The sequence below is a fragment of the Cyprinus carpio genome, chromosome B25, assembly GCF_018340385.1.
Source record: "Cyprinus carpio isolate SPL01 chromosome B25, ASM1834038v1, whole genome shotgun sequence".
Taxonomy (NCBI): domain Eukaryota; kingdom Metazoa; phylum Chordata; class Actinopteri; order Cypriniformes; family Cyprinidae; genus Cyprinus; species Cyprinus carpio.
Window position 1 is genome coordinate 417,714 of NC_056621.1, and position 19,324 is coordinate 437,037.

Consider the following 19,324-nt stretch of genomic DNA (forward strand, 5'->3'; position numbering starts at 1 on the left):
TTTTCCAAGAAAAGAAACCTTCCCTTTTACAAACCACATTATAAACATTTAAAAATTTTTCAAAATGAAAATTTAAATTTTTAAAAAAATTTTTTTTTTTTTAACATTTTTTAAATTATTATGATTTTTCCCCAAATTTTTAACTTAAAATGGGCCCTTTAAAAACGGGGTAAAAAAATTTCTTGAGCAGGAAAAATTGATATTTGGGGGTGATTTGTCATGTGATTTTCCCACTTTAAATGGGGTTTTTTTTTATTTTAATAGTTATTTTTTTTTTCATATAACCCCGTTTTTAATTTCTTTTGTAATTTTTACTATTTTTTTTTTTAATATAAACTTTTTTCTGTTATTTTTACTATCGTTTTAAAAATTAAAAAAATCAAAATTTTAAAATCAAAAAATTAAAACCATTAAAATTGCCGAATGATATTAATTTTGAATGCAGAGCAATAACCCACAAAAAAAAAAAGTGAGCACTTAATTCCCCGATTTTAGAGTAAAACCTTTGCCAAAATTTAAACTCCTCCAAAAAAATAATTACTGATCGCTATTACAAAAAGGCATAACAAAATGCATCTTTAATCAAAGGATCAGTTCTCAATTATGACCATTCTATTATTTGAAAAAAAAAAAGCTTTTTAAAACTAGAATAAATATATATATATATATAGATATTAATATATATATATATATATATAGAGTATATATACTATTATATATTTAAATTAGAATTTGAGATTTTGTTTAAATAAATAAAAATCTCAGTGGCAGAATAAGAGGGGAAATCATTAAAAATCACCCCTTGCGCTGTAATTGGCATTGTTCCAGTCTGAAGAACTACGAGCAAATGGCTATTAAAACAAAAAAGATTATCCCGGGTGCCCATGAGCCCTGCAGGGTGTTAATTGAAAAAACGCAAAACAAATGGAGAAACCATGGTGATGATGAGGGATAGAATATAAAGGGTTTATTACTACAGGCTCTCATCAAAAAGCAGAAGCACCCGATATAGAGGCGTTGAAAGGTAGCTGTGCGACTTATTCCTGGAAATCACTATGGAATTTTGGGATAATTGACTGGAGATGAGAAGTAATTTCACCATTGTTTGGGGGACAGGTGAACAGAAGGGTGCGTGCAGACACTATAGCAGTTGCGTTTAGAAGCTGCTAACTGTCTGTTGCTGGTAACTATTGCACTTTTGCGACCCAGAGACGAAGCCGCGAACTTGTTTGCGTGGCGGGACGGCGTGAATTGAAACCACCAGAAGGCGATCCCAGAAGGTCACACTACTACACAGCTCTGTCTGGTGAATCGTCGGCCCGCTTATGTGACAAGATAGACCAGGTAATATGCTCGCAGCATGCGCTATCTAGATTGTCACAATTGGCTGCTACAAGTTTGGGGTTTTTTTGGCACACCGCTCGATGACACGAGCGAGACCTCCCGGAGCAGTTGTTCAGTGCATTAGCGAGCAGATAGTCGGATGTTTCTCTCAGTCCAGTGTCTGGTGCGTGCAGTTGCTCACAGCTGGCCTGTGTACAGCGCCGAGCGATAATCACGCCTAATTAGCACATCCGTTTTAAAAATGCTAAAGGAGGCGCCGCCGAAAAAACGGTATGACGAGCGTGGATTGCGCGTTGGATTACGGCTGCTTCCCCCTCTCCATATCGGTCAGTTGAAGCTGATGATTTTTGCAGAAGACCGTGCCACACGGTGTACGCGTCAGACGCACAAGTTTGCGCAGTCGGAAAACGTTAGACATGTTCTCGCGGTCGTTAGCAGCCCTCATTATGGGGCGTGGTGCTGTGTTCCTTGACGAGCGCCCAGATCAATTGGGTTCTACAGCGCTACGGTCGGAAAATAAGAAAGCGCACCACCAGAAAGGCTCCACAAGGGTTCGCTACCCACCTCACAATAAGCAAGAACAGAGAGGATACAAAAACCCCAAAATGACGAAAAGTGACTGCTACTAACCGGCTGCGGGTTAAAAACCTAAGCACGCTCGGCGGACGAATACAAACGACAACCATTAGACACAACTGCTAACTTTAGAAAACCCGAGAAACACTGAAACAAAGACGAAGTATGTGGATGAGAATCCACTGGCTTTGCATCCAGCATCGGAGGGGCATCCTGCCCTACCCCATTAGGCAGGCATGACTCATGTGGGTATAAACACACAAGAGTTTGCCCACCAAATACTCAGAGAAACCAACAAGTTTCATTCTTCTAAGTAGCAATGAACATTACTACACAAGGGTCGAGTAAGAGCCACAGGGAGGCTCTAGAAGTTAGCTCTGCGCCGGAGCCAACAGGCACAAATACACCAAACTACTTCCTGAAGAAAGTTCTTCACCATTAACGAAATGAAGAAGACTTGTGCGATGGAGGTCAAGCACCCACCAATAAACGACAGTGAGAGAGTGTATGCGTGTGCCACAGGCTGTCAGCCTAATGGAGCAAGTTCTCAGTCATCCAGCAAAGGAGAAGATGGAGACCAACTAGAGTGTATACTTTCAGAACAACTATGTTCCTAGCCTCCTAGCATGTTCTGAAGAAGCCTGGTACTGCTGAGTCACAGCCCATCACCAGATAACACTGAAGAAAAAAGCACTGTATACACCAGACAACACGTACAGGAGCATACACAATGAGGGATACAAGGTGCTGATACAGAGCATGTGTTGCCTCAAGGAACCTGCTTGCAGAAACTTCCATCCTACCCTCGACACGGAGCAAGCAACCAAGGGTGCTCCACTGGAGGGGAGGAGGAGAAGGAGGAACGAACGTGGGGGAGCGTGCTTACCCCGTGCGTATGATGCCTTCTCTCGCCCAAAGAGAACGAGGAGGAAACAAACCTAAGAAGGCGAGTCATAAATGGCAAGCGATCGGATTACATCTCATTCCCCGCCTCATATTTGATACGCTGATAGCGACGCAAGTGGTTTTTAAATTCAACTTACTTTTACCAAACGGGACAAGTCTAACAGTAGAGCTTTCAAGCTACATGTTTTAATGATTGCTATCAATTACGTGGGAGGGGGAAACCGGTTTCTATGGCCTCGATTCCAAACAGATGAGATCTTTACTCTACCATTCACGCACAGAATACAATTAATAATGAAATGTATTTCAGGTGGAGTTTGGGAGTGGAGGTTTTAACAGGGTCTTGGTCGCATGACATCCTCACAACCGCTCATCTACGCTGCGCGTAACCTCTCCGTTCAAGCACAGAGTTTCACCATCTGAAGACCAAAATGGCAAGCGTTTTTTTTTACACCTTCTGTTGAGTTTTTATATGTAACTTCTCGGGCTGTCGGAGCTGAGATCCAGCTATGGCAAACACTAAATCAGTGTTTGCTTCATAAAACAAAGCTTAACCTATGTTTATTTCAATTAGTCTGACTTATCTTCCAGTTGATTTGGTTCCAAAATTAGTCAGATTCAACTGGAAATAAGCCTCGGATTATTTGTTAAACTTGTTGTATGGAACCAGCCCCCTGATCAGGCGTATATTTGTGGTGTGGTTTTGTATGGTGTGGGCCACACATTGAATTATATGATATTGTCTTAAATCTTAAGGAACTGCTAAGAGGTGCTGATAAGTTTGTAAACATGCTGCCATTTTGGTAACTTGAAATAAAACTATACGATGAGATTGCCTCTGGCAGTGAATTGTCTGATTATATGAGGAAAAAATAAGTGATAGATAATAAAATGTGCAATACATATTTTTAACTATGTATAAAGTGCCCACAAAATGTAAAAAAATTGCCACAGAGCGTTTATAACTTCCATGACTACAACAGCTATATTGCCCAACCAGAAAACTGTATCTGTTCAGTCCTCACACACCAGCTTCCTAGGCTTGGCGAAGATTGTAGGGGCCAAACAACGGGGGAACATTATGGCGATCCCTCGTGTCACAATTGTACTTTTTTACAAACTATGATACAAATTCCAAACTGATGGAAATCAATAAACGGCATTTACTAACATACCATCTACTCTTTTCCCAACAGGATGGGAAATGACCAACCAAATTCCATAAATCTTAGATTTCTGAGATGCATAAATTTAGTAAGTATATTGCAAAATACATATTTGATGGAATTTGGATTAGGTTATGAGTTTATGAATTGCACAATAATACAAATGTTTATAAACCTGCTTTTAAACTTGGTGAGTTATATTTTGTATACACCGCTAATGCTGGGGAACATCATGTAGAAATGTATTTTCACAATGGCCTTTGGTACCAGTCATTTTATTTGAAAATTCGTAGATATTATTTAAATAGTTTACGTTTTATCATTTATAATTTTTAAATAATTTTGCAATTTTGTACAATAATTTTAAGACTATTTTCGGTCCATAGAAAAGAAATAAGGACGATCGACTGTAATGCAAGAATGCAATCTTTTGGTAATCTATTTCATAAGATTTGTGCATCAGGCATTTTTTTTAAGACCGTGCTAAATTAAAACAGAATATTTGTGAGTATTAATTAACTTATGCATCTGTAAATTTTATTTTGTAAATGCGTTAATTTTAAAACTATTTTAGTTCCATTAAAAATAAATAATGACGATCAACTATGTGTTTTGGTAATATGTTTTATAAAAATGTAACAATTTATTTGTACCAGGAATTGTGCAACTTATGACATCAGAAAATCCAACTCTATTTACCTTCTATAATAAAATATAATAATCTTCATAATACATACATTTATATTGTGTGCAAATGATCAGATTTAGTATATAAATTATTATTATATAAATTGATACATTCCTATTTATCAAACTATAAATAATGGGTTAAGTCTTAATAGACTATCAAATGGTTTCAAAAAATTGACAGGAAAAAAAACCAAAAACAAGATGCTTCATCCAAATTGAACTCTGCCGTCTTTTGCTCCTCACATACCATTTACATATGTAGAGTTTTCAATACCTATTTGCTCCAAAAACGCTGACAACACTGGTGACACTGGTGGTCCCTCATTTACACGTGGTTATTATGCATGTAAAAGTATATTATTTCCATTAACTTGCCATCATCGATTACAATCAATCCAACCCTATATATTTCCTACTTTAACAGTGCACTTAAATTGACATATTTAAGTTAAATTGTGTTTGGCTTTAATACTAGAGCAGGAGAGACGTTGCAATAACAATGATAATTTTTGCCCACCGTATGCACATGGACGTCTTACCCCTATAGGATATGAGGAGCGTAGAGAGGCATGACCCCCGCTCGGAGGGGACTGTTAAACCTCTGCTACTAGCTCTCCAGACCCCGGAGAGCCCACACAAAAAATATCACAGTCAGGCATTGCACACTCGGCAGATTTTCGTAAGATCCTCTGTGGTTTGTAACAGCATCTCATACTGAGTATGAAGAGGATGCAGCCCCGTAAGGGTTCACGATCTCCTGCAGGCACGTATTCATGCTGCGAGACCTCTGGGCCAACGCCTTGTGATGTAAAAGGTCAACCGTACGCGTTCACCCCGGCCCCACAAATCCTGAGTATAGAGAGGGACAAACAGTGGTGCTGTCAAAAGTATTTGTGAGGGTTCTGGCTGTTGTTGCTGGCTTGTAACCTGATCACCTTGCAAGGCCCATGTAATAAGCCAGCGAGGAATGAGGGCGATGAGTGCGGTGGGCAACTTGACTTCGGAGCTGACAAATGTTTCATTTGTCCACATAACCACTCACTATTTAAGCTGTCTATTAAACCACTACTCAACTTATGGTTAAGAGATCTATCGTGACTCTCCACTAATTGATGAATGTGACAAAACAACAGCATGTTACAATAATTATCTTGTCATGCCAGACAACATATGTACCTAAATGTGAAAGGATTCTTTGGCTGATCGGCCTGTACCAGTGCCCCAGAGGCCACAACACCAATTTAAACAAGTTTATTACACATGATATAACTAATTACTTCAGTTTGGGATAAGTACTTTTTTCAAAATTAAAAAAAAAAATTAAAAAAAAAAAAAACAAAAAAACCCAACAGTGCTTAATAAATAAGTACTTAAATTCAGCAAGGGATGCAATCAAAAACATACTCCAATCTGCCAATAAGACTGTGTACATGTTACAACAATATGCTATTTTAAATAACTCATGCTCTTCTATACTCTCTAGTTATCAAAAGAGTTCATGAAAAAACTGTCTCAAGGTTTCCACAAAAACATGAGTCGCAGCCACAAATCGTTGTACAACATTGATAACTAATGTTTATTGACGCGAACCAACATCAGATATTAGAATGATGTCTGACGACTTCATGTGCTGTGAGGTATAAGCCTGGGAGTAATGCCGGGAATACAATTACCTTTAACAGTATCTCTGCAAGCCAGGCAAGCAATTCCGGGGGCCACACGCCACTTACAGAAGCAAGCCTCAGCCCCAAACTGCAGGAAATGAGTAATTAAAACCCATTGCAAGATATTTAGTCAAAATGGGCCTGACAAAAATCATAATTCCAACCACTAGTAATAGATTTCTTGGCTTATCACTGTTGACCCATTAGGTGGGCGTGTTACCCAATTAATGTGGACCCATGGTCAGTATGAGGTGACAATGGACATACAAAGTTTTGGTTGTCAATATGTGCAAAATAGTTGCAGAGATACAAGCATCAGATGCACTTTATCTTACACATGGTCTAGGGCACCATTGACCTATGGCCCAATTTGGCATCGCTGTTCTCGCATTGATCCAGGAATGTACTCCAACATCTGTCACATTACAACAAGATCATGTAAGCAACACAATTTCATTATAGCTTTGCCCAAAAGGTGACAAAAAAGAAACCAAATTCGATAAAACACAGGTTGAAAATTTCAATACTTTATTTTAAGAAACTTTCCACAAACCTGACATAAAATTCAGAAACGCATGTCCACAATGAATCATAGCAATCGTTAACCACGTTGTATAGATTGCCTTTATAAAAACAGTCTTCCTTAATGCATAGCTGGCCATGTCGATCTCCTCATCAAGCATCGAAATCCAATGAACACATCTGTCAAACTAAGGTTTCGTGGTCATTACGACATCAGGCCTCACCTGAATAACTTCGTTAGTAGTACAACTCACTTGCATTTATGCCGCACGAAGGTGAAACGTTTTTTCAAGGCATCTAAAGATTTTTAAAACACATGCGCAGATGTTACAAGAGCCTTTCCACCACTGGTCTGGATATCCAAAGCAGCTTCGTGTGGGCAGAAAAAAAATACTCTGCACTCACTTGGCCCAAGAAAAATGTTTGGCAGGGAAGTATGTTCTCAACGGTTCTTCACACCGAGGTCTGGTGGGTGTTCACAACATGCTCTAATTCTATGAAACAAACAAATCGTCTCAAAAGCCCTGAGGGAGATCAGTATTGTCCATTACCAACCATTTCTGAGAGTATACCCTGCCTACCAAAGGGACCACCTCGGTTACCAGCAAGATATCCAACATGTGACAGCAAGGGATTTAAAGTACGCATGTGAGGTTGTTAGTGCAGGTAGCTCTAGCTAAAAAGCTTCTACACATGCAAGAACGGGTCTATTTGGAAAAAAAAGTCTGTACGGAGGTTTATGTGAGGAGTCTGGCCACCTGTGACTTCACCTCCTCATCTGGAGGGAAAGCAGCAGGGGCACAGTTTACGGTGCAGCCTGAGAGAGAGCAGTCCAGTTTTAGAACACCAGTACCCGAGTAGTTCTCGCGCCTCCTGACAGTCCTCAGCATGCACTGAGGAGAGGGTCTCCACGAGGGCAGGTTCCCCTCCAACAACAACAGGTATGACAAGATTAAAGAAGACCAGAAGTGCTTGTGCAGCTGTTCAAACCACACCCCCTCAGGGCCGCTGGACTGTGCACGCTGTACAAGTAAATGGAGGGGGGAGCTTGGTGTGCCACTATAACAGCTACCGTAAATCCTAAGACAGAACAAATTAATGCCAGGCATGTGAATCAAAAACCTGGCGTTAGGGTGATATCAAATCCAAAGATTGTGATTTAAGATAGAAAATACCAACACACCACACCCCATCCACACACCACACACATATATCTACTGTTTCTCGTTTTAGCGCCTATGTGCAGTTTACCAAGATAAATCGAAACTAGCTGCCAATACTGTTGTTAAGGGTCAACACTTGGACAAAACGTTTTATAATCAGCATGCAATTGTATAATCGGAAGAAATTAATAAAATACTAAAATCACATTTTATTTCACAGTTTCTTTTAATAACTATTACTATACAATATATGACTTACACTTCACATCCTGTAACATACTACTCTCATATATTTTTTATTGACTTTATATTTCATGGTGACATGTTATAATAGTTTGTCAATAAAATTTAAGCCACAAACAATATATATCCTAAGAAACACTATTCCTGTTTAAATAAAATAATAGTAAACAAATTAAAGTCATTACTATTCCCTACATATGTCTACTGTGAACTACCAGCAATTAGCTTTAAGCAGCCTCTACATACTCTGATAATTATAATGTGAATTCATGTTATTTTCAAATGTTTCATGTCCAAATTCATTGAAATCTGGACCCCCCCAAAATTGTGTTGTTTTTTGTTTTGGTAAAAAGCCCCCCCTACAACAACGCACAGCGCCCACTTTTAAATATAATCCTTATTTTACACTCGCAACATGCAATTTTTATCTTAACGAAATAACACAATATTTCTTTTCCTCATCAGAGCGTGCAGCTACGGAAATAATTCAGGACCACCAGAGAGTCCGAACCAAATAGACGTACGCAGTAAACAAGCAGGCAATGAGAAACGGCTAGGACACGTTATTTATAGATTTATCTATTGTATACATCATATTGTGGTTGGTATGACAGAATGCGTCACTGAAACCAACTGCACTGGATTTCGACACGTACAAAACAGTGGGAACTCATGTACAGCAGCAAACCAATAACCGACATTGCAATGTTCACCTGAGCTTGCACAGTATCGTCCATCAGATCGGGATTGGAGCCGACGATTTACCCGGACCTTCAGGACTGGGATCGGCAGGAAACAGATTAAATAAATTGCAATCCATCTGATTAGCGAAAAACAATATCATTCAAGACGGGACTCAGGGTAATCCCCGGTAGGACGTCAGTGCTCACTAACATTAGTGACAGGAGGCGGGTGCTGGGACACCTTCATCCCGATGCTGTTGATTTATCTTGACTGAACGAGTAGTGAAGCATATCGAGCGCCGCCAGCGGAAGGTCAGAGGTGCACCGGCGAACAGTCTACAAATCATATTCAGCCACCGACGAGGACATATATCTCCCGCCAACAACAGAAACCAGTGGGTGCCCCAGTGTCACAGGCACGCGCTAACCAGCAAAACCTCTTCAGGAATGGGTTTATTTTAGTAATTTTTAGCTATTATTATAGTAGTTATAAATTTGCAATTGAGGTTTTTTATAGTCTTCCATTTTCACTTTATAGTTATTTTTAGTCAGATGTGTGTTATTCTAAAGTTTTATTTTAATCTTCAATTTCGCTTTAGAATTTTTAGTCTCCACGTAGCCATGGGCAACATTTCTCTTTCACGTTCATTTTTTTCCTCTTTAATAAAGAATCCACACCTTCCGCTGCTCGTGATTGAGGCTACTGTCTGCTCAAGTTGTGAGAAAAGCGTTAAGGGTCTGAACGCGAAGCTCAGGTGAAGGTTGGCGAGGCAGCCTGCAATGATGTGGGGAGACCTCCGTCAATTCCTCGCAGAGATCCTAACTTTAGACAACAGCTCAAACAATTATGTTAAATAGAGGCATCATCAAGTCCAAAAAGTACGGCTAATACATAAAGTCTAGAAAGCAGAGCACCAGCTGCGCGGGGTTATACTGTGTAAGGCAGCCCAGCGTTTCCTAAAGTGACGCGAACTTTCCTCCTCTCCTTCTGGGTTTGGGCTGCTACTGCAGAAGATGAGAGAAGCAACTTAGATGGTCTATGCTCCAGGATGGCAGCAGATTTTGAGAAAAAACATCACCGTATGAGAAGCCAAGCACCCAAAGAACGGTTTGTATGACGTAGGACATCTTAGTACTTCCCCGTTTCTAAATCAAGAACCTAGGACAGCAATGAAGTTGGACACACTGCCTATAGTTACTCCACTGTAAGGTGTAACGTATATGACACACTTCTAACGTACACAGATCAAAGACTTTATACCAACAGTCACAAACCATTGAGATAATCCCTTACAAGCATTCGCCTCCCGCAGTAGGTCCTCGATTATCACCTCTTCATGCACGCCTGTTCAAATCAGACCCTTTGGCCATCATGCTGCCCAGCTGAAATAGTCACACGTTTAGCAGACTTTTTCCTGTTATCTCCTGCATTCTCCTGCGCGATCCAAAGACTAGTTGTCACATATGCATTACTCGAGGATCCGGCTCCTGCAACAATCCCCAGCAGAGCCTTTCATTGCCTGCCGCGGCGCGGATACGACACTGTCGTCTCTCATTCTTGCGGCGGAGTTTCATATGTTTGAATACATGGTGGCTTGTCCGACACGATAACAACCAGATACACACAGGGTCATGATCGATAGAGTCGCCCACTAACGGTTAGACTCCGGCGCGTTGCCGCCATTGCGCCGCAGTGGGACTGACCAAAACATGGTCGCGGGGGGGGGGGAGTTAGTGCTGCTGGTCGAGCACTCTTTACTGTCTATGGTGAGCGTTCATTATCGATTTGGTGGTCTTTTGCACAAATTACATTTCGATCATTATGGAATAAATTCCACCTCGCAATGTGATTTTTTTAACAAAGATTGTGTTTATTTACACTCATCAACTTCTCTATCTCGTATCCCTCACGTCTATATTACACACGTTTCCTTTAGTATCTATTAGCATTACATATATAATATAGGATTAGTTATATTCTATATTAATATGTATATATATAGGTGTTATTATTACGTTTTTGCGATGCTGTCCTTGTCTCTCCTGACCAACCACTGCAGTAGTTGACCAAGCGACATGAATTAGGTAAAATATTGCAAAGATAGCTGCAGGTGTAGCCTGATTTTGGTTGCATTGACTATCCAGGGAATCCATTACATCGGCGCGGCGCCCGTCGTTTTTATGAGACTTCTCTGCAAGATTCAAGATCCAGTTATACGAGGACTACATGATTAAACATTACTTCCAAGATTTACAAGGTTTATCTAATGATCTAATTACTTTATGAATAAGTCGTTTAACTCTGCACGCAGTGTTTGGCTACATATGTTAATAAAATATGTAATGTTAAATATTTTGTAAAATAAAATGATATTTATTAGAGGATTTTTAGATTGAGATGACTTAATGCTACATTTAAAAGATTTTTTTTTATTGATTTTATTTTGCATCTCAACAGGCTTTGCTGCTGGGTTATGCATCTATGCCCATGAGGATCCTTTGCACTTTATAGAGGAGAATGATCCTTTCTATCCTGAGGATCATGATTTTGAGATCAGCTGGTATGTGTGATTTTTTGACATGTGTGGCTCACTAAAATGGTTTTAATACGTAAACAACGTCTCTTAAGATGTAAACTGTTTCTGAATTCCAGGACACATTTTTGACAAAAGACAAACAGATACTCTCCTTGGCAGGAGGCATTGTGTATGATATATTGGGAAACCCCGAATGACAGCCCTGGTAAAACCTCTCTAAGTATTTTCGCGTTCAGAGTGAATGAGGGTTGTGTCTCAAACCTCCGTCTGCTTATTTCCCCTCTCACAGTGTCCTGTGTCACATTTTGTGGAGAAAGCGTACTCCTGTTACCGCATCCGCCTGACCAAAATGTGTTTTCACGTGAGTGTCAAAACTATAGACTGTGAGTTATCAAAGAAGAGTCACACGACAGCAAACAAAAACACAGTGTCTGTATGTCGAGCTTTATGGACTGACGTTTCATGTTAAGGGGTTGGGAAAGGTGTATATTTCAAAGGAAGAGAAACTGAAGGCTGCCAGACTCCTGGAGAGAATCTTAAGAGGCTGAGATGTATCAAAAACAGAGACGGATAAAACTGGCTTTCATCAAGTGGACAGCGTGGGTTCAGTTTCGCAAACAGAGGCAGAATGGTATTTAGCTTTTATGGTTTAGTACCCTCAGGGGAATATTAGGGTTTACATGCAATTCAAAGTTGGTGTAGAAAATCAAGCTCCTTTTTTGTTTCTGTTAATATTATTTCTGACACAAAGGCATATGTATATTTTACATTTTATCCAGATGCCGCGAGGAAACTACAAAACGTGCAGGAGTCTTTTCACTGCAGAAACCATCCAGTCACGGCTTGGCGTCCACGTTGTGCAGGACGCTAAAAGAACAAAGGAACTTACTTTAAGGTAGCTTTTCAAAACAGTCGAACACCAAATGCACCGAAGATGATGAGATGTTTTATGATTTATATGTCTGCTCAGAGGCTAGAGAGAGATATACAAGGAAAGTCAGAACTCAGAGATAACACAAGGCGATGGCCAGGACAGACTATCACTGCTGCCCCAAACAAGCATGTCTGTTCTCTTAAGGTATCACTTAACCTCTGTGATGTGTGGCATTACATAACTGACCAATTACACAAGTCACTGATTTTAATAAAACAATTTGCTGTAGGTCTTCCAGAGTCTAGGTGGGCGTGAGCTTCTGAAATGTGCTCAGGTGTGTCGTTCTTGGAGAGCGAATCGCTCAGGTCAGTCACTGTGGACGTGAGGTCAGTGCAGCTCGCTTAACGAAACTCTTAAATATAAATATAGATAGCGTATAACCTGTAAGATGTGTTTCCGCAGATTGATTTTCCTCTGAGGCCGGCTGGATCACGAGATCAGACTGTGGAGAGAATACTGCGGGTGCATCGCGGGTCGATGTGATCTCTGTCAATCTTGTGCGGTTGCACATGGTGGTGCAGGAGTTCCAGTTTAGGACGCAGCGTAAATTGTATCTTTTAATCAGCCTTAAAACTTCATACATTTGGATGTAATTAAAAATAGGATAAGTATCTTACTTTGTGTTTTTTTTTTGTCAAAGGTCAATGCAGAAATCTTCAAGAACTCGATCTCAGTGAATGCTCACAGTCTTAATGCAAGTAGAATAAAACGGCACACGGCGTTTAAGTTTTTACTACTCTTAAATAAAAAATCGAATTCCTGTTTGTCGTTGTAAAAACACCACTGACAGGATAAATTATGAAGCGGATTTTAGAAGGATTCGCTCTCTCCCTGCATATTCATCTGGCCTTCACTCATATTGCCTAATGCCAGCCCCCCTATAAGCGTCCTGTCAAGGTATTCAAACTTATCGTTTCTCACTTCGTCATCCTTTTGGGTTACACAAGGATAATGACGAGAAATTGCTATATTTTTATGATGCTTTTTGGCTATTGATTGTTGTTTTTAAAGACGCTGTCTAATGCTGCGGTCTCTGAGTCTTGCATACTGCACAACGTTTCTCTGATAAAGGCCTGCCGTATCTGAGCACAGGAAAAGGCTGCCACACAGACTCCACGTATTCTGGACCTCTCCTGGATGTTCTCAGGTTGTTGACAGGTATGGATAGGAAAACTAGTAATATTAGCTAATATTTTATCTACTGTGTAGGTGAATATATTACTATATAATAAAAAGTACTTCTATAGCACACAAATTTTTAGTAGCTACTGTACCAGGTGACTTTTTTGGTGTATGCTCCCGATGAAGGATTAGCAAAAAATGACCGGTGTTATATAAAATGTGACATTACAGTTTTTATTTTCTACTGTTACAGATATCTGTGATGGATTTACAAAATATGTTGCTTTGAAGCTTGCAGCACACTTCAACAGATTGTGTTAGACAATCTACCCCACCATGACTGACAACTGTGTGCAGGTATTGTTATTATATATGTGTTATGTACATTAACATCTATTAGACACTAAGTGTAAAGTAAATTTCTATTGTAGTTTATTGGTGATTTGTTGTTTTTCTTTGCTGCAAGGTCTTAAGTGTCTAAATGTCGTTATTGTTTGACTGCGATTTCCCTATGTGACTCACCGTATTCTCTCTGATGTGGCTTTCCAAAAACGATGGCTGAAGTGATCAGCCTCAACCAAGATCCTAAATCTGAAGGTTTGTATAAAGGCGCTCAAATAACGTGGGATGGCTAGAAAGGCGAAACTTATTAAAACTGCGCATTCTGCATTTCAGGTAATATAATCGAATGACGGACAGCAGCTTGAAGGCCCTGTGCCGGAGCCTCTTGGAACTCAGTGAGGGTCCAGATGTCTGACTGCACTCGCATGACTGATGCAGCTGAAGTCTTTAGGAAGTTGAACAAAACTGTGGCAACTTAAAATCTCAGGCCTGAATCAAGTAAGATAAGGATTCAACATGAATATATAGGAAAATGCAAATGCAGGGTCTCTCTGAGAAACCTTTTGGTTCCTGTGGGGTGGGCGGAAAGAACCAAATGGGCCAGACATATGCTATCTGGCCACCAGGATCTATAACCGCTCCAATATAGTAAAATATCCTAACACACCACATGCAAATCTACAAATCGACAACAGGATGCTACTCCTCCAACAAAAACCCAAAAAAGAAGGAAATAGCAAACCTGAAATCGTTGTAGCATTTCTTTTGCCCATTTTTGTTGCTAAAGACACAAATCCGACTAACATAGCTATATATAATATCTATATCTCTAATATATTATATATATCATAATATGATCTCTCTTATATCTAATATATACAATTGCTAAAAAAACAATTGATTTCTAAACTTTCACATTTAGTCACCCAATCTTGAGTATTTGGTGAACATTCTTGACATGCCATTCTTCAAATATGATTCTTGAACAAATCTGGTTTGTTTAAAACTAATAGAATAGTTGCTTCTAATTTATGGGTGTTGTGTGTGTTTTTTATTACCTGGTCCAGAGTGACTGATATTGGAATCCATTACATCACTGAAGGAGCATCTGCTGTTAAACTGCGAGAGCTTGATCTTCCTACTGCCCAAAACTTACTGACCTGTCACCTGAAGAGAATAAACTCAGAAGTGACAACATTTAACACTTTTTACACACTTTTTAGATTAAATATCAAATTCTCCCTACACGGAGACTGTATGAATGTACATTTCTTTTCAAGATGTAGCAGCTGACCCCACCTGAGCGTGTGTTTCTGTGAAGAACCCAGGACAGATAATGGATTTGAGTGTTCTGGACAATTGTGCTTCTCTCGTCTCTCTGGACATCATGGCTGCAAAATACATGACAAAGTACACTTTAGTATTACGCATATTATATACTGTATAGAAAAATAATTTTACAGCTGTCGTCAATACTGTTTTATTTTAAAGAGGTGTCTTTCACAGGGACTAGCAAGCCTGGGAAACTAAACCACAGTGAGAGAAAACTGACGCGCAAGTGAATGTGTTTTCATAAACAGATAAGTGGAATAAAGGTTTGGGTTCCTTTTTATCACTACACTTGTGCATAAATTGACTTGCAATGTATTTACCGTCTGATTACTCTTTTTGGAAAGTTGCACGTGATGATCTTTTTGTCTTTTGCAGATGTTTTGCCCAAAAAGTAATCGTCCTGGAGCTTTTGGATGTGTGTCAGTGTGTGTGTCTGTTGATCGAGCCATCAAAAAGCCCTCCTTCTTCTGCAGGACCATTGCCACAGTCAGAATAGCTGGATGCCCTAAAGTACTTCTTTAATTCCGTAATTGTAAAACTAAAAACACTTCAAATTTCAAGGTCCTTAATCAAACAAGAAAATCAAACATTTAACTCAAATGGGTGTTATGCTGATAAGGTCCATATGGGCAATTTTTTGAGATTTTTGAACATATATTCCGAAAAGATTCATGTATATTTTTAAAAGCTTTTAAAAATATATTTTGCCCTCCGTATTTTTCAATCCAAGTTTTAAAATATTTTAAAAACATATTTTTCAATCCGTATTTTTCAATCCAAGAAAATACATTTCACATCTGAAGGAAAAAAACATTATGTTTTCTATAACACCAGTAACGAGATCATACTATTATAACCCCCACCCCACCAAAAAAAAAGATTATTATAATTATTATTACATATCATATGCACACTACAGTATATTTACCATACTGGATTACAACATACAGTATATATATAAAAATACAACAGCAACATAATTAAATCTATTTTTGATCTCTAGTATGTTAATCCATCCACATTTGCAGTTTAGTCTAAAATGTAGGCAAAACTATATTTTTTTGGCATATGGAAATATTCATTTGTAATAATAAAAAAAAATTGCATTCAATTGGTCAATAAAAAAAGTGGTTCTCAGATAATTAGAGCATGGTATTCAAAGAGGGGTAAAATATCTTAACTGAACTATATTTTGTTTCTCCAGCTGACAGATACCGCAGTGAAGTACCTGACACGAGTTGGTCACTTCCTGAAGGAGCTGGACGTGAGTGACTGTCCTCTGCTGCACTGACCGCACACCTTCCTTTCTTCTGTGCAGCTGTCCGCAGCTGCGGTCCATCAGCATGCTCTGACTGCAAGAACATCTCCAAGTAGACTCAGTGTTTTGCCCCTACATTACTAATGATCTGGCTTTGGCCTGAAGAGAAATTAGTCCAACACAAAATACACTATAACGAACACAGTGCATATATATAATTTCATGTTGGAGATATTGTAGATATAGTTTAATATATAGTGGGTGATTGGTACCTTTCTCTTCGTCAGACAGGCTGCTCTGAAACTGCAACGCAGCAACGTGTGCAACACTGGGAAACACCAGTAACAGATGACGGCCCCCCTACAGTCAGCATAACTACTACCGCTCAAACCTGATCTGGACCAACTGGAGAAACAAAGACATTACAAACTGACATTACCTACACTGTGGAAAAAAATGGACATATATCGGATTTCATAAGAAATCACTTTTTTAGCCTTTTGCACAAGTATGAATCTTTAGTTAGCAAATATTGAAAAGTACTAAGCCACTGAAGGGGCTGACACAAAAGGTTTGGAATTCCCTTATCAAACCCAAAGTTTTTGGCATTGAAATCTTTTTGGCATTGGCTATGAAAGAGGAAATGTTTATATAAAGAATGGAAATTCATATAAACTAGAAAATATAGGGGACACTTCATATATAGAAATGGAGTGGAAACTATGATATATTTCACAAAACCAATTTAATAAGAAATTAAAGAAAATGGCATCCAGTTTGAAAAATACCAAACTTTAATAATCAGGATCGAATGCTGTATTATTTTTTGTACTCTCTTACCTATTGTTTGGGATTGTTATGACAAAGAAATACTGTGGGACCTTTGTTTTCAATCAAATATACAATATAACATTTAGTATTGAATCACAAAATAAAAAATAAAACAGGTTAAAAAAAAACAATGTGCACAATTCACTAATACATTTTCAAGTTACCTTATATTTTAAACTCTGTTAAGTGGTATCTGTATTCAGTTACGGTTTATTGAGTATGTTATTATGGGTCATGTAAACGCTAAAAATTGTCTGTTGAAAACTTAAGGCACCCTAATACACCAATTTGATTATTGTGTATTTCTATATGTACCCTAAAATTAATTTTAACTTGAAATTTTAATTTAAAATAATAGATCCTAATAATAAGTAATAATACTAACAAATGTATTGATTGGTCAGCTGTTGAATCCACAAGAATATGTTTTGATTAGTTTTATATTTTTGAGTCTCGTTGAATTCACTAGGTGCCCTCAGTAAACTTAAAAAAAAACGATTATACAAAGATTATATTTTCATGCAAATATTTTAAAATATTCAAACAATGAAATGCTGAATTAGGCTACATCTACAAAAAATATCAACCTCTAAAGAAAAACCTGAATGAACTATGCTCTCAGCTCAGCGCATGTCAGTTTAATTAATAAAATTTCAGGGCAGTTATCAGGAGTATAACTTAAGATGATTTAAATATTACCCGTCTGACCATTACCAATAAAAAAAAGGGGAATATTTAACTTACCTGTGGTATGAATCCTTCAAGGATCTGTGTTAGGGCCTGCTGTTTTCATTGTCTTTCTGCCCTTGGAAATATTAGAAAAAACTTTTCAACCCAAGCCCCTTTCCTGCTGAAATGGTTTGTGTTATTCAGTAGCTGCCTGCATTTTTAAAACGTAACTAAACTTTTTATCCAATCTTTCGAAATTTTATTCAGCAATCGTACGATTTACATGTTTTTGATTGCACAACAGTAAGTTAGGCTACTTTGAAAATAAAATTCCATATAACATGCAGGTGTCAAACATCCAAAGTATCCATCAGTATGCTAGAGTTTTACAACATCTACAGTAAAATGTTTAATTGCATTTTGTTGCCGGTGATTCAAAAACTAGGAGGACTGGAGTTAGTTTGGGCCATGTCAGCAGGAGTTTATGCACAGCCAGGGACAGTGCTAGGAGTTTACCCTGTCCTCAGATTTTGAGGACCTGTTAAAATGTTAATTTATTTTAAGTCGGTGTATTCATATCTTCTATGATGAAATTTGGGCCTAAAAAATGTGAAAGGAGTTTTTGGTTTAGGCACTACTGAGAGACTAGAATCGGTTATTGGTTTATCTAAAAAAAAAAAAACCCTGAATAAATCTTGCTGTAATTCTGTGTGCCTTCCCAACTGATTCCCAAGAACTATTCAAATGCCTCTGGACCAAGGTGAAGGACGGTGAAGTCCATGTGATTGTGCGGGGTAAAGTTAGCCTAAATCGAAGTTATTTTTAGCGTGGGGTAAAAAAAAAAAAACAGTACCATATAGACTGGGTGTTCTGAGGGTTGGCCAGTGCCAGATCCTGCTTTTGAGGAAATAACTGCTGGTTTTTGTAATCCCGTTGAGCGTTTGTTATTGTTTTTTTGGTCCTTTCTTCTTAAATATAACTGTATCTCGTACGCCTTTTTAGGATACACATTAATATCGAACAAAATATGTATTAATACAATTTATACATGTATTATAAAGCTAAATAGAATAATAATAAATCAGACGGACGTAATATATTTAGATAGTTTTTGTAACTTTTATTTAAATTACACAGGGTGTTCATGTCAAGCATGCAGTAAAGTGCATTTGCATAGCAGAACACGTTATTGAAATGTAGGCGATTAGTTATATATAGGCTACTTTCACATAGTCACCCAGACCAGGTGTAGCGTGATAGAAATAAAATAAAAAGGAGAGAGAAAAGGAAATAAAATATGATTGTGGAAAATGAAGGACGCATATGCAAAATGACATTCTTC

General features: G+C 38.4%; 1 pseudogene; it reads left to right on the forward strand.

The window, feature by feature from the left end:
• Positions 1-2,366: 2,366 nt before the first annotated feature.
• On the forward strand, positions 2,367-16,877 carry LOC122142364 (annotated as a pseudogene).
• The last annotated feature ends 2,447 nt before the right edge of the window (positions 16,878-19,324 follow it).